This window comes from Balaenoptera musculus, chromosome 13 (assembly GCF_009873245.2).
Source record: "Balaenoptera musculus isolate JJ_BM4_2016_0621 chromosome 13, mBalMus1.pri.v3, whole genome shotgun sequence".
Classification (NCBI taxonomy): Eukaryota; Metazoa; Chordata; class Mammalia; order Artiodactyla; family Balaenopteridae; genus Balaenoptera; species Balaenoptera musculus.
Window position 1 is genome coordinate 82,176,622 of NC_045797.1, and position 17,163 is coordinate 82,193,784.

At 51.9% G+C, this 17,163-nt stretch overlaps 1 protein-coding gene across 6 annotated transcripts in view; it reads right to left on the minus strand.

Annotated features, from left to right (window-relative positions):
* Window positions 1-17,163, minus strand: part of LPIN1 (lipin 1) — a 171,040-nt gene that overhangs the window by 101,922 nt on the left and 51,955 nt on the right. Inside the window, exon 1 of one of the 6 annotated variants that reach the window (XM_036873369.1) lies at window positions 14,137-14,246. The exons of the other annotated variants lie outside the window; for them this stretch is intronic. The gene's annotated coding sequence lies outside the window, so the exon portion shown is untranslated. Of the gene's footprint in view, window positions 1-14,136; window positions 14,247-17,163 lie in introns of those variants that run through there. 6 annotated transcript variants of the gene reach the window in all.

Below are 17,163 nucleotides of genomic sequence, written 5' to 3' on the forward strand. Positions count from 1 at the left end.
TCAGTTGTGCAAGATGAGAAAAGTTCTGGAGCTAGAGGGTGACCGTCCACTGTGTGAATGCACAACCACGTGCATGTATTACATTAAGTCTACTGAACTGTTCACTCAAAAGTGGTTAAAAGAATAAATTTTATGTCATGTGCATTTTACCACCATTTAAAAATTTTTTTACAAGGAGAGTAAAGGAGAATACTGCATTAACCAAAACTCATTTCAGGAAGATGAACCATTATTTGGTTAAAAACTTTCTTTGAGTGACAGCTTGGGCCCACGTCACCTCCAGTGCCTGCCTGGCCGAGGGGTGTGAAGGCAACCACACTCTGCTTGACCTTCCCCTCGTCCAGGGTCTCTTGTAAATACATGCTGGCGAATAGGTACCGAATACAAGAATAAACCAGCTGGGCACCGGTTCCCAAGTTTCACTTCCGTCAGTTCTGTTTGAAGTAAAAGGCTCAAGGAAGAAGCTAATTTGATGTCAGTGAAGAAGCCAGGCCAGCCAGAGTCCCCCTCCCTGCCACCCTTCACCTCCCTCCTGCCACGGTGTCCGCGGAGACACACGAGCAGGCCCTGAGGGAAACGTTTGCCCTGGAGAAGAAAGTGCCTTCAGGACCTCAAGAGAAGCCAAAGATGAGCAAAACCTGTACACAAAACAAATGCTGCAACTTCCACTGAACAGCTTCGAGACACCTGTCCTCCACTCACCCCATTCCAAGTTACTTATCAATCTCCTGATTTTAATCTCAGAATTTGGCAGGAAACACCTGCTTCACCTGACAAGGCTTCACTGACCACGTGAAACGGGATTCCACAACCCTCGTTCAAAAGTTTTTCTAGGGGCTTCCCTGGTGGCGCAGTGGTTGAGAATCTGCCTGCTAATGCAGGGGACACAGGTTCGAGCCCTGGTCTGGGAAGATCCCACATGCCGCGGAGCAACTGGGCCCATGAGCCACAACTACTGAGCCTGCGCGTCTGGAGCCTGTGCTCCGCAACGGGAGGGGCCGCGATAGTGAGAGGCCCGCGCACCGCGATGAAGAGTGGCCCCCGCACCACGATGAAGAGTGGCCCCCACTTGCCGCAACTAGAGAAAGCCCTCGCACGAAACGAAGACCCAACACAGCTATAAATAAATAAATAAATAAATAAATAAATAAAAAGTAGCTATTAATTAAAAAAAAAAAAAAAGTTTTTCTAGCAAAGCTGAGCCAAACCTCCAAAAAAACCCTCTGGCCAAACTGGAGCTCTCTAAGCTGTGCTTAACTCTGAGGTTAGGAAACAGGTAGATATATTTTTCTCAACATGACATCTTCCAGCTTGACCTCCTGGAATACTACTAACTTTCTAAGATTATTCCATGCCATTGGAACAGTGTCATTCCGGATACTCTTCCCTAAGTTAGAAACCACTGCAGTAGTGGTATTAGACCCAAATAGATAATACACCACAGAACACAAAAATCCAAAAGCGTATCCCCACCGGGGATTCTAGCTACAACATTCATAATCAACAGCTTCTTCAGCTTGAAGAGCATCAATTATTAAAACTAGGGGCTTCCCTGGTGGCGCAGTGGTTAAGAATCCACCTGCCAATGCAGGGGACACGCGTTCGAGCCCTGGTCCGGGAAGATCCCACATGCCGCGGAGCAACTAAGCCCGTGCACCACAACTACTGAGCCTGCGTGCCACAACTACTGAGCCCGTGCACCTAGAGCCTGTACTCCACAACAAGAGAAGCCACCTCAATGAGAAGCCCACGCACCACAACGAAGAGCAGCCCCCATTCACCGTAACTAGAGAAAGCCCGCGCGCAGCAACAAAGACCCAACGCAGCCAAAAATAAATGATTTTAAAAAAAAAAAGAACCAAAATACGGGGCTTTGAATTATTTTAGGCCAACCCCTTTAATCGTCAATTCAGGAATCATTCCCGCTCATTTATTATGCAAGTGGATAAAAGTGATTTTAATTCCCTTCCCGGTTCTGTCAAGGAGATTATTATCGAAGGCATGTTATCTAGGAAATAACAGTGTCTCCATTTTCATACTGTGGCTGTGTTTCCCGGCCGTGATGCTACACAGTGATGCTCCGATAGGCAACACCCAAGTCGGGGCTACTCCTCTCCAAGAAGGCTGGTGGATCACGACTCGGGGCTGAGAAACCTCACCTTAGCAAAGGTCAAAGAGTGCAAAACTGTCTCAATAAACACAACTCTCAGAATCACCATTTTTGTTAAACCTTTCTCACCTTCATCATTTCCTTCTACCTTCATCTCTTTAAGTCCCGCAAGAGTTCTACAGTCACCCCTTAACCTGTATTTCCCATCACGTCCTCCACGTCCTCATCTGCATGTCAGGATACCTTGTTCATCTACACGCCCAAAATCACTCATTGTTTTGCGAACTGAACCTTCCACTGGCCCTCCTGTTCAGTTAACACCACCCCCTCCCATCCTGGGCAGTTGCTTGATAAACGCAGGCTGTCATTTGTCAAGCGGCTGGAGAGACCCCATCCACCAAGCTGTCTGCCCTCCTTGAGGACAGGGAGGGGGCCAGGGACCCAGGAAATGTTGCAGCCACACACGACCACGTTTCCTTTAACTTCCCAGGCTGCCTTTGACTACATTCTTCAGCATTTGCCAGGAGCCTAATCTCTTGTACTTGTCTATTAAGCTAGGTACGTGTGGAATGACGTGATTGAATTAAATCTATATGGTGACTGTCTTCCAAAAAGGGAAAATGCTTCATTGGTTGGGAACGCTTTTGCATTGGTTCGATGGAAACAGAGGATGCACAATCAAAGCTGCCTCGGTCCTACTCTTATCACTTTGAAACAAACGCACGTCCCAGAGTGACGGACCAGAGTGCAGGAGAAGCCTATTTATCCCTGGTGACCATCGTGGCAGAACAGGACTGGGGCGGTGGCAGGTAGGGGGATGCGGAGCTGTGTCACAGAGGGGGCCCCCGGGGCAGACATGGCCACACGGGTAGGCACAATATTCTCGTGCTTTAATGAGGAACGAGGAGACAGGTCATCACATAAAGAGAAATGAGGAAACGTACCAGAAGCTAATGAAAGAGAACTACTGAAAGCAAATTCCCTAACTCTACTAGAATTTCAGCAAAGGCTAACCTGTGGATCATCTTTGAAAGGACATCCAGAATGAAACAGAATTTCGGGCTCTCTGAGAAAACAAATTCTACTGCGGTATGATGTTAACTTTTTGTCGGTCACCCCAGCCCCCCCGCCCCCAGACCGATCCTTGTTTCCGTGAGGCTCTCCGGGGAGCTGCAAGTGCAGCCTGGACGCACATGCTTCTTACCTGACGCAACAACCAGGAACTCCAGGGATAATAAGTGGAGGCAAGAAGATAAAATGATGGTTTGGAGAAAGATTTAAATGGGCTTGGAAAACCACGACAGGTGCCTACCGACTCTGGAGAACAAGGAATACTCCAAAGCCATCGGACCCAACGCCCACCCCGTGGGTGCTGCAAATCCTCGGCAGGCCACTCATCACTAATAATCACCTTTTCCTGAATCCCAGGTGAAAGGCCACGCAAGCCTCCACACGACATTTGTTCAGCATTTCACGACACACGAAACTCTTTTGCCCAGGGCAGCTCATCTGATGCAAATCTATGAAACTCCTTTGCATAATAGGTGAGTACTCAGGACCAACATCATTACCCCATTTCCGACAAGGAACTGGGGCGCCGGGCTTGCGTGGTGTTCAGGGCAGCACAGCTGGTAAGCGGCAGTGAGGACGGGGGCCCAGGCTGAACCCCTGGAACTCCCTGTCCTGCTGTGCGTAGCGTTGCCTCCCCTTCTTGCTGGACAGAACTGGTATAAATGGGTGAGGCCCAGTCAAAGAAAAACCAGTCGTGTGGCTTTAGCAAAACAGATGGCAGTCCTCTAGTTCTAAAAGTCGGTAACATTCGGCACACGTTTACAGGGTATCCAGTGCTACCCAGGTGATCAGAGATTGTAATTAAAGTTGGAATCAGAGAGAGGCCATCCCAGAGCTAAGGTGGAAAGCACAATCTATGAGACCAAGCTTCTAAGAGAACTGACTCATTAGAGGGAGTGAGCTCAGCGTCAATGGGAGTATTCAAAGAATCTCAACCACGATCCAACAAAGAGGCTGTAAAGGAAATTCAAGAATGGGGCTCTAAGTTGATGATTCTATGACCTGGTCATAACAACATCATAAAAGCAAGTTTTCATCCCAAGCAAGAAACCAGGGGTTTGGAGTTGTTTTTTTGTTTTAGGGTTGTTGGGGTTTTTTTTGGTTTGTTTTTTGTTTTTTGGCGGGGGGAGGGGGAGAGCAGGGATGTAAGGGAGAGGGATTTGTTTGGGAATTTTTTTTTGTCCCATCATAAAAAATTCCAGACGTGCACACACCGCCTCAAAGTAGCTTAGCAAGTCTGGGTATGAGGAGAACAGTGTTAAAATTCAAAAATTAGAAGAAATTAAGAAAACGGGAATTGTTCTCTCCCAGGAACATGAAACTCATGACAACAATGCCCCCAACTAAATTCACTACAAACGCAGTTTAGGTAACAAGCTCATAACACGTTTCTTGACAACAAACAGGCCATGAAAGATAAAGGATAAGTATGAAAAATAGAAACTGCATAAAATCGGGGGTGTGGACAAAAAAAAAAATGCTGCCTGCCATTTCAGTAAACAAATAGCGTTGCCTGCCATTCTGGTAAACAGTGAATGTCGCCCGACCGTCAAGCCACCCACCGCCACTGCAGCCACCCCAGCGGTGCACCCTGGAGGGAACTCAGGATGGAGGAAAACAGGACACTGGCTCTAGACAATTAAAATCTATTTCAGAGAATTCATTTCAATGAGCCCAGACTCTTGCATCTTCCCGTTCATAGACAAGCCCTCAAATCTTTAACTTGAGATGTCTGGGGTTTTGTCATTAGCAGTAGTCTTTTGATGCTCAACTACATTTTCTGTTTTCAGCAAAAAATTCCTCTATCCCCTGGCTCCCCCCTTGCCTCTCTGGAGCACCCAGGCTGTAGTCCTCAGTAAGGTCACAGATAAACATAGCTCCCCTTGGGGCTTCCCTGGTGGTGCAGTGGTTGAGAATCTGCCTGCCAATGCAGGGGACACGGGTTCGAGCCCTGGTCTGGGAAGATCCCACGTGCCGCGGAGCAACTAGGCCCGTGAGCCACAACTACTGAGCCTGCGCATCTGGAGCCTGTGCTCCGCAACAAGAGAGGTCACGATAGTGAGAGGCCCGCGCACCACGATGAAGAGTGGCCCCCGCTCACCGCAACTAGAGAAAGCCCTCGCACAGAAACGAAGACCCAGCACACCCAAAAATAAATCAATCAATAAATAAATTAAAAAAAAACAAAAAAACATAGCTCCCCGCTTTCAGGTGCGCACGTGTGTTTAGTCAATGGGGCTCCGAAGGCCTGGATGTGCTCGTCTTCCTCCCGCACTTGTGAGCTGTGTGCACGGCGGCCAGGTCTTCACATGGCCTCTCTGATGAGAGGTACAAGACAGTGACTTTGAAAAGGTCTTTGCCCTTGGAAAGCACAGGCCAAACGTTTGCCATTTCTTCCCTGAGCAAATGACTCGATAAGTCGGACTCAGTCGTGGGCTCTGGGTGTGACATTTTCACAAGCGTTCACACCTCCCTCAGCTACCCCTCCTCGGGACTGCAGAAGGTCAATCCAAAACCTTCCCCCACAGTCCTCAAGGCCTAAAAGGTCAGACACCCTCCTTCCTTCAGTCTGGGATCTGAAGACATCTTTGGCACTTCTGTCCTCAGGATGACTCATGGCTTCCTGGAGCGAGCCTGCCAGGAATCCACCCCCTGTGCACGCAGCCGTTGTGCTCTGTCACCTCTCCCCTCACAGCAGGTGCCTAAAGGGCTCCTGCGGAATCTGGGTTTAAGGCACATGCAGGGAGTGTCCTGATTGGAAAACCAACCCAACATCACGCAGGGCGAGGCCTCTGACTTTGTGTTCCCGTGATCAGCAGCAGGGTTACCCCCCCAGAAGCCCAACCAGCTACTGCTCTCCGGGGCCAGCATGCCAGCCCGCCAGCTGCTGTGCTCAAAGGAGCGCCTCCGAGGGACTTCTCAACGTCCACTGAGTGGGTATTTACTGGCAACTCTAGGCGAAGACAATAACGCAGCAAACCAGCGTGACACAAACCTTTAAACCTGCTGTCCGTTTTCACATACCATTAAGGCTGGTACACTGTCCAGATGGGATAATAATCAAGAGTTTAAATTGTTTGCTTAGTTATCATAATGATGCAAGGGATGTAATTTTCCCAGTTTGCAGAGAGTCTATATATAACCTGGGCAGGGTAAGGGGTGGAAGTACTATCCAAGCGCAGGCTCAGTCTATATCCAACACTATGACAATCCTGCCAACCTCCCGTATGACTTGATGGTCCGACCTACATAGGGGGCAGCGCACGCAGACTTCAAGTTATACCTGCGGAAAGGTAAATATAACGCACAGCATTTAAAAATATATTCACTTCTCTTCTCCATATATATTCACTTCTCCAATATATTCACTTCTCCAAATATATTCACTTCTCCACTTCTCTCTTATTCACTTAACTTTGAAGGCAAAGTTATCCACCACGGTACACTGTAAGAGTTTTATCTGCTGGCTTGGAAGTTGGTCTGCTTGCTCCAGGGGTACGTCTGTGCTTGCCGGTTGGTCCAGGAGCGGCAGACCAGCCTCATCCTCTGACATCCCCAGGTGGCACACGCAGGTAACCAGAAGGTGCTCGGGGCAGGCGCACAGGCTCGGCTGAGCCCTGCCACCAGCTAATAGTCAGGGCCACGCCCCAGGGACCTTGCAGCTCTGGAAAGGGTCTCATTACTTTTGAGTTAACGAAGAAAATGGGCAAACAGATTTTACCATTAAAATCTAAATTAAATACCCATGGATAAAACCTTCTTCTCCTCCTCCTTTTTATCCACATCTACCCCAAGCGTCTGAGAGTCACCTCTGAGGACTGGTGAGTAACTAGCCAATCCCACCCCTTCCCACACACGTCCGCTCCCCCTGCACCCAGCAGATGACACAAACGCTCACCTGTGCCCGGCACCGGGCTTGGCACCAGCCAAGGCTAATTCCTGTCCTGAGAAGCTGAAAGTCTTACATCTTAGCTGGCTCAGTTATCGAACAACTGAACGTGGACGTCCATCTATAACCTTTCTGGACGCTGAAGAATTTGCTCTGGGAGACTGAGCGTCTGCCACTGGGCGTATTTAAGCCATTTGGCTTTTATTAGCTAGGACCATTCTTCCTCAAGGACACGACAGAAGCTGCCTCCCTGGGGTTCTCCCCGCAGCTCCCCGAAGCCCCGGGACGTCTCTCTCTTCATCTGAGGACGGCTGTGTGACTGCCCCTTGTGCCCTAGCACTCTAGCCGGGCCTCACAGGGATGGGTGGGGGGCCTCCACCCATCACCCCTGGCTCATCTCCGCTGAGCACATTCCAGACTCTGTCTCCACGTCGGGGGTCCAAATGTGAGGTCTGACCAGCTCTGAGTAACAATATAAATATCGTGCTGCTTCGGAACTAGCCAAGATCACGTTCACCTGGGAGGTTACGAGGCAAACGGTGGTTTTCATACAAAGCATTAAAAAGAGACAATTTCTAAGAAATTCCAAAAATGATATTTTGACTAATAAGACTTACATGGAAATGAAATTGGTTTGTAAACTGCATACCTTCCTCTTGCTATTTATAGTAACGGCAAAGAGGAAGTGTTTCTTCAGAGCACTGTGCATTGATATTTATCAGTTGGCAAGTGTGATAAATTATATACGAAAGACCAACGAGGAAGTATGACTTAGGTGCAGCGTGATGCAGGGTAAACAACGCCAGACTGGAAGTCCAGGTGCCTGGGCTTCACGCCACCCCTGCCGCGCTGACAGCACTCGCTGGGGCAAGTCTCTTCCCCCTGGCCAGTCTGGACCAGGTGAGTCTGGCAGCAGCTGACCCTTGTGTTAGTCCATCTTGAACGGAGCGCTACGAGAAACTTCATACACAGGAGAGCAAACTTCTGTGTCCGTCAGTACCCCTGGGGATGCAGGGACTTTATTGGCAGGCCAGTGTTCTTCAGGAGGCACTCTGGTCCAAAGTAAGAAAAATTCACCAGAAAAACTTGCGATGCTTTTGAAAAGCTTGCAGGTCAGACTAATATCAATACTTCCTGACAAAAGTGATGAAGCAGCAAAACCTGCCCGTCCTGGGGTCCCCGCGCCAAAGCCCTCTCTGAATCAAGCGGGTCCTGCCCGTCACAGCTCAGCTCCAGGCCCAGAGGAAGGGCGAGCCAGCTCCAGGCCATCCTGTAGGACTCAGGGTATGGCAGGAGGCGTGGGGCGTGAGTGTGTCCAGGATACAGGGGGCTGTCACTCTGCGGAAGTCAGTCAGGAAAGTGGGCGTCCAGAATAACTCCAGACACTCAGCAAAGACAAGAGGGAAGGCCCAGGAGGTATTCTCCTCCTTGAAGGCCGCCCACACGGGAGGAGCCCCCACACTCCGGGCACACAGCAGGTGCACAAACGCGCCAGCTACCCCAGTCTCATACGGGTCCAGGGGGCAGCGCTGCGAACACGTGTCAACATGAGGTAAGGGAGGTCTCATGACTTCTCACCTCATTGTTACATCAGAAAAATCAGCATTTCATCCAAAATTGGCAGGCTCCTTCTCCAGGGTTCACAGATTGCCAAGAAACACTGCTTTCTTGGAACTTCTGCCAAAATTCAATACCCCAGCCACAGCTCTTGTAACCCTGTGGTTTTGCTAATACCATCCACCTCTAAAATATTAATGTCAATTTAAGATGGCCTCAGACCAACCCAATAGAAAAATGAGCAAAAGAGAGAGAGTTCACAAAGAAAGAAGTCCATTTGGTCAATGATGTATGAGAAGATACTCAATCCTATTCATAATTTAAGATATGCAAATCAAAGGAGGCATTTCAGGTGGTCCAAAATCAAAGCATTTTGTAAAAACCTGAGGGGCTGGTGAGAACAAGAAAAAAACAAACACTCACCGCTCCCTGCCGGTGGGGTAATAAACAGGGGAAGCACTGTGGCAACAGCTGTCATTTTTTGCACACACCAGCAAACTCCAGCAATTCTTCTGCTATGTACAAAACAGTAATCAGAGCACTGATTATAATAAGGAAAATTAGAAACAAATATCTACAGGACTTCAGTTCAGTAAATTAGGGACCACCCACACCATATAACTGAATATTATGAGCCTGTTAAAAAAAAGAGAGAGAGGTAGTTCTCCAAATACTAACATGAAAAGGTATATATACTGTGTGAAAAAAGTACAAAAATATTTATAATATGAACCCATTTTTAAGAATTACATTTACACATATTCTCATATGCACAAAAAAATTATGGACTGATGTACATACCAAACAAGGTTCACAGCCTCACCCTAGGGAACAGGCCTGGGGAAGGGGAGGAGAACTTCACTTTTCATCACGAATATTTCCACCGCGTTGGTTCCTGGGTTTTGTTTTCTACATGCGCATGTACTGCTTTAACATTAATTTTTAATGACCTCAGAGAACTGGGGGAGGGATGGCAAACTCTGGCCTGTTCGGTGTCAGGGTCTCCCCAGCACTGAAACTGCTGGACAGGAGGGGGCGATGCGGGGAGGTCCTGCTCTGGTCGGAAAGGTCAGATGGGTGACCGCTCCTCCAGCGTTGGGATTGTGCAACGCTCCAATCTTACAGTCCCGTGTGATGAGTGTTCTCAGGTCCCTGCCAAGGAGCACAAAAGGCCTGGGGGTGGTGGAGGGTGGAGGCGGCTGAACTACCCCGGTGGCCAATGTGCTGGAAAAACAGGCCCAGGCTTAGACCCCGATCCCCCAGCTCTTGACCCCGTAACTCACGAATGGAGCACAGGGCTTGCAGCCTCTCTTTGCACCGCCGCAAGGGCCCCCTGTCCAGGTCTGCATCTTGGCCAAAAAGAAAGCCCTGCTTCTGTGACTTCTGCACGACCCCTGCTGCCTCCACCCAAATATCACCTGGATGCTCAAGAGTGCTGCCTACAGCCCAGGGGTAAGAGCTTGAGCCGCGGAGGCAGACAGCTGGCCTTCACCTCCCAGCTCCACCACCTGCTAAGCCGTCACCATGAACGACTGACCGACCCCTCGGCCGCTCAGTCTCATATCTATAAAACGGACGACCCTAACAGCACCCACCTCATAGGATGGGTGTACGTGGAGTTCTTTTCCAAGTGCACGGCCAAACGAAAGCCAGGTGCTAACCCTCTGGTCACCAACGGCGCCAAAGGCCGGACTGTGAGTTAAGGCTGCAGCCTGACAGCGCTTTGCATACGTCAGCTATTTAGGTCGCACCCTCCCGAAAAGAGAGGGCCAAAGAATACTACTGGTTGAAATTAATACAGAAATATCAGAAGGGTATGGTTAGATTCCAACAGGCTGGGAATACATTTCCATTTTATCCAAAAATCTGAGCCCAAAGGCAACCCGAAGACTGGGCCACAGGCTGGGGTGATGCAGAGTTCACCGGCAGGAAATTCTCTGGCCAAAGCGGGGAGCTGCCTTGTGGGTGCCCCGTTATCCCAGGACCCTCGCTGCTTCTATCTTTTGTAAACCAAAGGTGGATGCCTAGAGAGACCAGTGAATGCAGAGGAAGATTTCACCAAAAAGAGAGAAGACATGTGTCCAAGGAGATAACGGGCCTTCCGGGAACAGGGCACATGGTGGAAGCGTGCTGATCGCGTCCCAGGATCACTGCGCACGCAGGGTGTCTCGAATGCAGGGTCTGGGGTCGGCCTTAGGAGTAAACAGGCAGTCGAGGCAGAGCCATGACTCTGCTCTAACAACCTGTAGCTCTTTACTCGAAAGCCCAGCGTCCAGCACCAGGAAAAAACGTTGTCTCAAGAATCCCAAACCTGCTCAGTGTGTTGAGAGATGTGGTTTCCATCACCGGCGCGGAAAAGCATCCTCTCCAGGCAGAGCTCTGTCCCTTCGCTCCCACCCGCCCTCCAGCTGCACAGCGGATGCGGAAGAACCGCCCTGGGCCACCTCCCAGCAGGCGGTGACTGCCGGGGGGCCAACACCTGACACACGCAGGCCCCTCCCCGCACACCAGGCACTCGGTCTCACACACCCCCCTTCCCTCCACCAGAGCTCGCACGCGGGGGCACGCGTGCACACACACACACATACACACACACGCATCTCAGCTAAACAAGTTTCACAAAACAATACCTAACCTCAGATTAGTAGGTCCGGGTCTGGGATTTTCTTTTCTATTCTATTTCACCTTTTCTAAAATGCCCATGGGGCTACTAAACTGATTTTAGGACCAGAGGGTGACAGGCTGCTCTGTGAAGAATACTGGCCTGCGCCAGTATTCACTTCTTACTGTTTAAATAAAAGGTGGGGCAGGGTCGGGGGGAGACATGGGAAGAGGAAGGAGAAGGGGCACACAGGGAAGTGTGGAGGACACAGGACAGGGGGGCAGGTCACAGTCTCCCTGACAGCCCCCCCCCTACTGTCAGGAGAGTCTCCTGAGCCCAGCACATGGCATTCCCCCAGCTGGACCTGCTGCCAGGAATGAAAGCAGGTGTCAGGCCCCTGCTCTCTCTGGACCCTCTGCTCACAGATTAGAAAGCTCCCGCTGATGGGCTTGCTCGGGCTTTGCTCGGCTTCTTTTCACAAATCCCACTCCGATTCTAAGTGAGTGGGCTTAGGGCGTAATAAACCCGGCCAGGGTTCAGTGAAACCTAAGAAGTGGGACTTGACCCGCCCTCCCCAGGGCACTCGCCCCAACACTGACTGTGCATCACGGCCTCGCATGTTCCTTGTCACCTCAACAGCTCCCAGTTCTCACGGCTCGGTCACGCTGAGGAAGCTGAAGTGCAAACAGGTCAAACCACCAGCCTCAGTGTCCTAACTGGACCACCGTCTTCTAGATCTTTTTCAAAATGCTCCAAAAGCCATCCCCGCCAACAGGCCTTCCCTGGAATGAGCTGCCTGCAGCCTCACCCATCCCCATCGGCACCCCCACCTAAATCAATTCATCACATTTAGGTACCTTTCAGACCTTGAACCCAGAAGAGAAAGGACCCAGGGGAGGCCCACTCACAGTGTGAGAGGGGGTCCCACAGCGCTGATTTACAGCCCAGAGGCCAGTGTCAGGCAGGACTGTCTCAACTCTACAATTAGCCCTCCTCACTGGCACCCTGTGTTCCTCTCTTAAAGTAACAATGACCACAGGGACCCCGCATTCTTTCCCAGGGGCTCTTGTATATCTCAGTGAACTTTTACCATAACTTGCAAATGGGTGTGATTCTCCCTTCATTTCCTAGGAGAAGAAACACTCAAGAGACACTCAAGAGAATGTGTCTTTGGCCCAAGTTACAAGTGGGTAAGTGGGTAAAACTATAAAGCCAAGTTCTTTGCACCAGCCTGTGTGCCCCATAGGCCTCAGGCCCTTCTTTTGAAATCTCTCTCCATCTCCTGCCCTCCACCCCCGCCCTCTGGTCCAGGGCCCTGAACACAGCTGACTGGGTGGTGGGCAGGCTTACAGACTTCCTTCTTTTGAAATCTCTCTCCATCTCCTGCCCTCCACCCCCGCCCTCTGGTCCAGGGCCCTGAACACAGCTGACTGGGTGGTGGGCAGGCTTACAGACTTCCTTCTGGCCAGGCTGGCCACCCTACCCCCTCCCAGGGCAGACTTCCCAGCCTTTCCGAGGTCCCCTCAAGACCAGGAGATCCATCGGTGCCCCACCCGAGTGCCCAAGTTCTCTCCCTTGCAACAAGACTCAGCAGGTCTGTCCCCTGCAGCCATTCTTTTCCAGAGTGCTGAGATTTTTGACAACTGAGACCCGGGATGGTGAAGGCACCTGGGCAGGGCCCCACTGCCAAGCTAACGCAGAACCCAGACGAGAGCCCAGGCCTCCAGGCCCACTAAGTTCAGGTCCAGGGCTCTGTCCAGGCCTGGCTCCACACCATACGGCCCTCCACACAAACAAGCATAAAAGCTCCAACCACACACCCATACACAAAAACACTCGATAATAAAACAGATGTCGGCAGATGTGAATGAAGCATTATCAAAATACAGAACCGGAAGACAAACTCTTAGATTTCCACCATTTCTGGGGGGAAGACGCGTACGTGTGTGTTTATTTCTCAGTTGCTATACATTCCGCAATTGTTTAATTCATAAGACCCAAAATACAGAACAGGGACAAACAGTAAATTTCACAATCACCCCCCACCATTACCCGCCCCCTCCCATAAAAACAGTTGATAAGCTCATCTCTCCAAACCACTCTTGGAAACTACTGGGCTCTAAAAACTCTCTGAATTAACACGGCCAGTTGTTTTAGTCAAGTTCCTGTTTGTTGGTCAAAAACGGGGTTGACATCTGCGTTCTCCAGCCACTACCCTCCACGCAAATTTTCAGCCAGTTATCTATACCCACTCTTGCTCCACGTCACTTCAAGATATTTCCAAAACTCTACTTTTCATCCTACATCTCCCCGCCTTCCCCAAAATAAAATTATTCGCAGGGGCATCTGATGGAAGGCCTAGCACCCATCAGGCTGCAGGAAAGGTGCACAGAAGCTGGCAGAGGAGGGACCAGACTGTAATCCGAGAACCAGGATTCCAACCCGGGCTCAGCCTGCCGCCCAGCAGCTGTGTGACCTTGGGCACCTAAGTCAACCTCCCCGAGCCTGTTCCCTCAACAGCAAAGCAGGTATCCTAAATAACCCACCCCCACCTCCCCGAACAGTTTCATAAAAGTCCCCGGCTCTAAGCAAGGGCTGCTTGCTGTACAACCCACACGTCCTGCCAGGACGGAGTCCCGCGGCCACCCCTCGAGTTCGCCACGCCGATCAAGGTCAGCCCTTTGGGAGAAGGCCCGAGGGATGCTCACGAGGCCGCCGGGTCCCTGGGCCTGTTCTCCGCCTCCCTCTCCGAAACACCTGCCCCGAAAGGGCCGCGGGGACAGAGTGTGGTCCCCGGGCATCACGTCGTCCCGCATCCCCCGGCCGGCAGCGGCCCGACCGCGCCCCCCGCCCCCGGGCCGCGCCCCGCCCGGCCCAGCCCGGCCCTGCAGAGGCTGTGGTCCCTACCTCGGCGGCGGCCGGGGTTTGGCCGGGGCTCCACGGAGACTCGACACCGGAGGCTGGCGGCGGGGAGGCTGTTACTCACCTTGCGGCGCAGCGCGCTTGGCCGCCTTTGTATGCAAACACCCAGCCCGCCTCGCGCTCCCAGTCTGCGCGGCCCGGCCCCCGGGGGCGGGGCGAGCGGGGTGGCGCGAGGGCCCTCACGAGACTCGGGCCACTCGGCTGCTTTCAGGGCCCGCCCGGCCCCAGGCGGCGGAGCCTCCCTCGCAGGAAGTGCCGGGGCAGCCCGCCCCTCCTTCCTCGCCTACCTTAGTGCTCTTTACTGAGATGCAGAGGGAAGAAGGAAGATGCGGGCTTGGAAGGAAACACGAGTGCAGTTCTGGCCACTCTAAGACTGAGATTTTTTTCCAGCCATCCCAGACATGTCGGGAAGGGGAAGGCTTCTGGTGCTCGTTGAAGAAGCCGGCTGGCTCTAGGTAGAAGTTTAGGGTCATCTGCTATCTTTCCCTGCTATCACCATTACTTCCACTACATCTAAACAAGTCCAGACTCTGCAGGGAGAATTTGTTTCCAACAAGCAATGAGGAGAAAACACTAGATCACGTTTCAGTGTAAGCTGAGCTGGATTCACCAAAGCCCTTGCCCTGCTGATCCTGCCCTGGCTGGAGTCCCCCTGGGAGGGCCCTTGCCGTGCTGTCTGCAACCCAGCAGTCACCCAGCTGTGACTCAGCCAGGACAGCTGAGGTGATCCCCTGGGCCAATCCCTGGACCTGCTGCTTTCAGCCCAACTCGGAAGGGGAGAAGGAAACCACAGGGATGAGTAAACTTGCTCCAGCCTCTGGAGGAGGAAGGAGGGAGGAGTGATGCCAGGGCAAAGCGACGCAAGCACCCTCGATCCTAAAAAGACTCAGACTCGGTTTCACTATCTGGAAAATGGGAGGCAGATGCTCAACACATAGATCCGCTTTGAGGATGGAAACGGCCATCATGTGAAATACATGGCCTTTGCTCACCTGAAAGATTTTTAAGTTCTAGAACGCTATACATTAAGGAGCGGTGATTCCCAGGATTTGTTCAGTGCTTAGCCCAGCTGTGATACAGAGAGTGCCCGGCTCGCCCAGCCTCAAGACTGCTGCCTCAGGCTGCTGACCTTCCTCCTAGGAGGGACACCTAGAGGAGGCTGATGATGTGTAAGGCTAAACAATTACAACTCCTCGATTGGCAGAACTTTTCTCTACACAGAAAAGCCACGAGAGTGATCTAAGCCGCCCTATTCTAGCCGGAAATCTCCGTCCTTCTATCCAGTGACAATAACAATCCTGGGAATTCTGAAGTTTTCCAGATTAACTACCTACACAATTGAAAGGGCTCTGCAAGGGGGAGGGGAGACAGGAGGGTGAAGGCTCGCCCCTCTTCACCTGAGTCTCATGAAACAATGCAGGTGGGTGTGCAATTGACTCATATCGTGACAGTGACGACAGTGGTTCGCTCTGTAAATGCCCTGGGCAGAAAGGATCCCAGAGAAACAACAATGAATTTCCCCCAGAGGGCTATACTTTGTCTCTGGTGCCCGATTTGGTCTCCTAGGGAGGGAGGGAATCTCCGCAGGATGCAAGGCCAGGGTTTGGCTGGAGGCCTCACGACTTCAGCACAGGCACTCCACTCCCTTGCTTGAGGCCTCAAGAATCAGACGGGAACCAGGGACCAGCCGGTGCTGCCTCGCCCCCTCGGAGGGCAGGGCACAGAGCAGCCTGGAAATCCACCAGAGGTGGAGTGGGTCCCATCCCAGTGCGGTGCCCGTGGGAGGGCTAACCAAAGCGAGTTTCTTGGGAGAAGAGGCAGGTATGAGAGGTCCTGGGTTCCACAGGAGGAGGAGGGAGGGTACACCAGGGGGAGCGAATGCTTGGAACCAAAGCACAGAGGGCCCACCCCCAAATTAGGGGGAGGATCATAGATGAGGGCTGAGGCATCCAAGAGGGCAAAAGAAGTCGCAGGGAGATTAAGGGGAGCGGCTGACAATTGGCCACAGCTTGAAGGCCACACCAGCCTAATTCACCCTAACAGATACATTAATCAGACAGCACAGTGCACCCTCCCCTGGGCCACGCGCCGGGCAGAGTCCAAGACTCATGGGGCTCAGGCACACAGCGCAGTGGGGGAGCAAGGAGAGCCCCCAGCCCCAGGGCAGAGGGAGATGCAGGTCCCCCACTGGCCGGCGGGCCACACTGCCTGGCATGGAGAGCAGTTACGGTTAGGAGGGCAGCCTGTGCAGAGCGGGCTGTCACTTGCAGGGGTTGAGGGAAGACACCCCGCCGCCCCCGACCTGCACCGCTGGCCTCTGATGGGGGAGGGGGAGCACGCCAAGTCCCTTGACCGCCCCAGCAGTGGCTCCCAGCCTGTGTCCCGGTGATCAAGCGGGGCTGGGACAGCCTTTCTCCCCTGGCCGCATGGGGGAGATTCCTAAAGAGTCAGCTGAGGACAAGAAATATACTTTTGCCAGGAAACTACATCATCCTCTCTTCCTGCTCCACAGCCAGGCCTGCAGGACCCAGGTCGCTATGAAGCAGCCCTCACACCTCGGAAGGTATTTCCTTTGGTGTATACGTCACACACACCAAATGTCTGAGTTCCACTTTATAGCCTTCCTCCCGCCCTGTTTTTACCCCAGCCTTGTAATGAACAAGTGTCTCTCCTTTGCCAGGCCCAGGACTGATAGTCACTCTGTTTGGTCTGGCACAAGCATTTGCCAATGAGAACAGACATGAAGCACAGCAGAGCAGGGTCCTGCTGGATTATGGAGAAGGTTGGGAGGTGAAGGGAAGAGGAGAGATGAGGTGGCAGGAATGAGGCAACTTACGGAACTTGTGACAGTGACTGGTGACTGGTATTTTAATCATTGGCAAGGCCATACTAGATGAATCTACCTGAGAAGAAAACATATTTGGAATCCAACTGAGAAATGCATCTGCTATGGACTAAATGTTTATATCCCCACAAATGTATATGTTGAAGCCCTAACTCCCAGTGTGATGG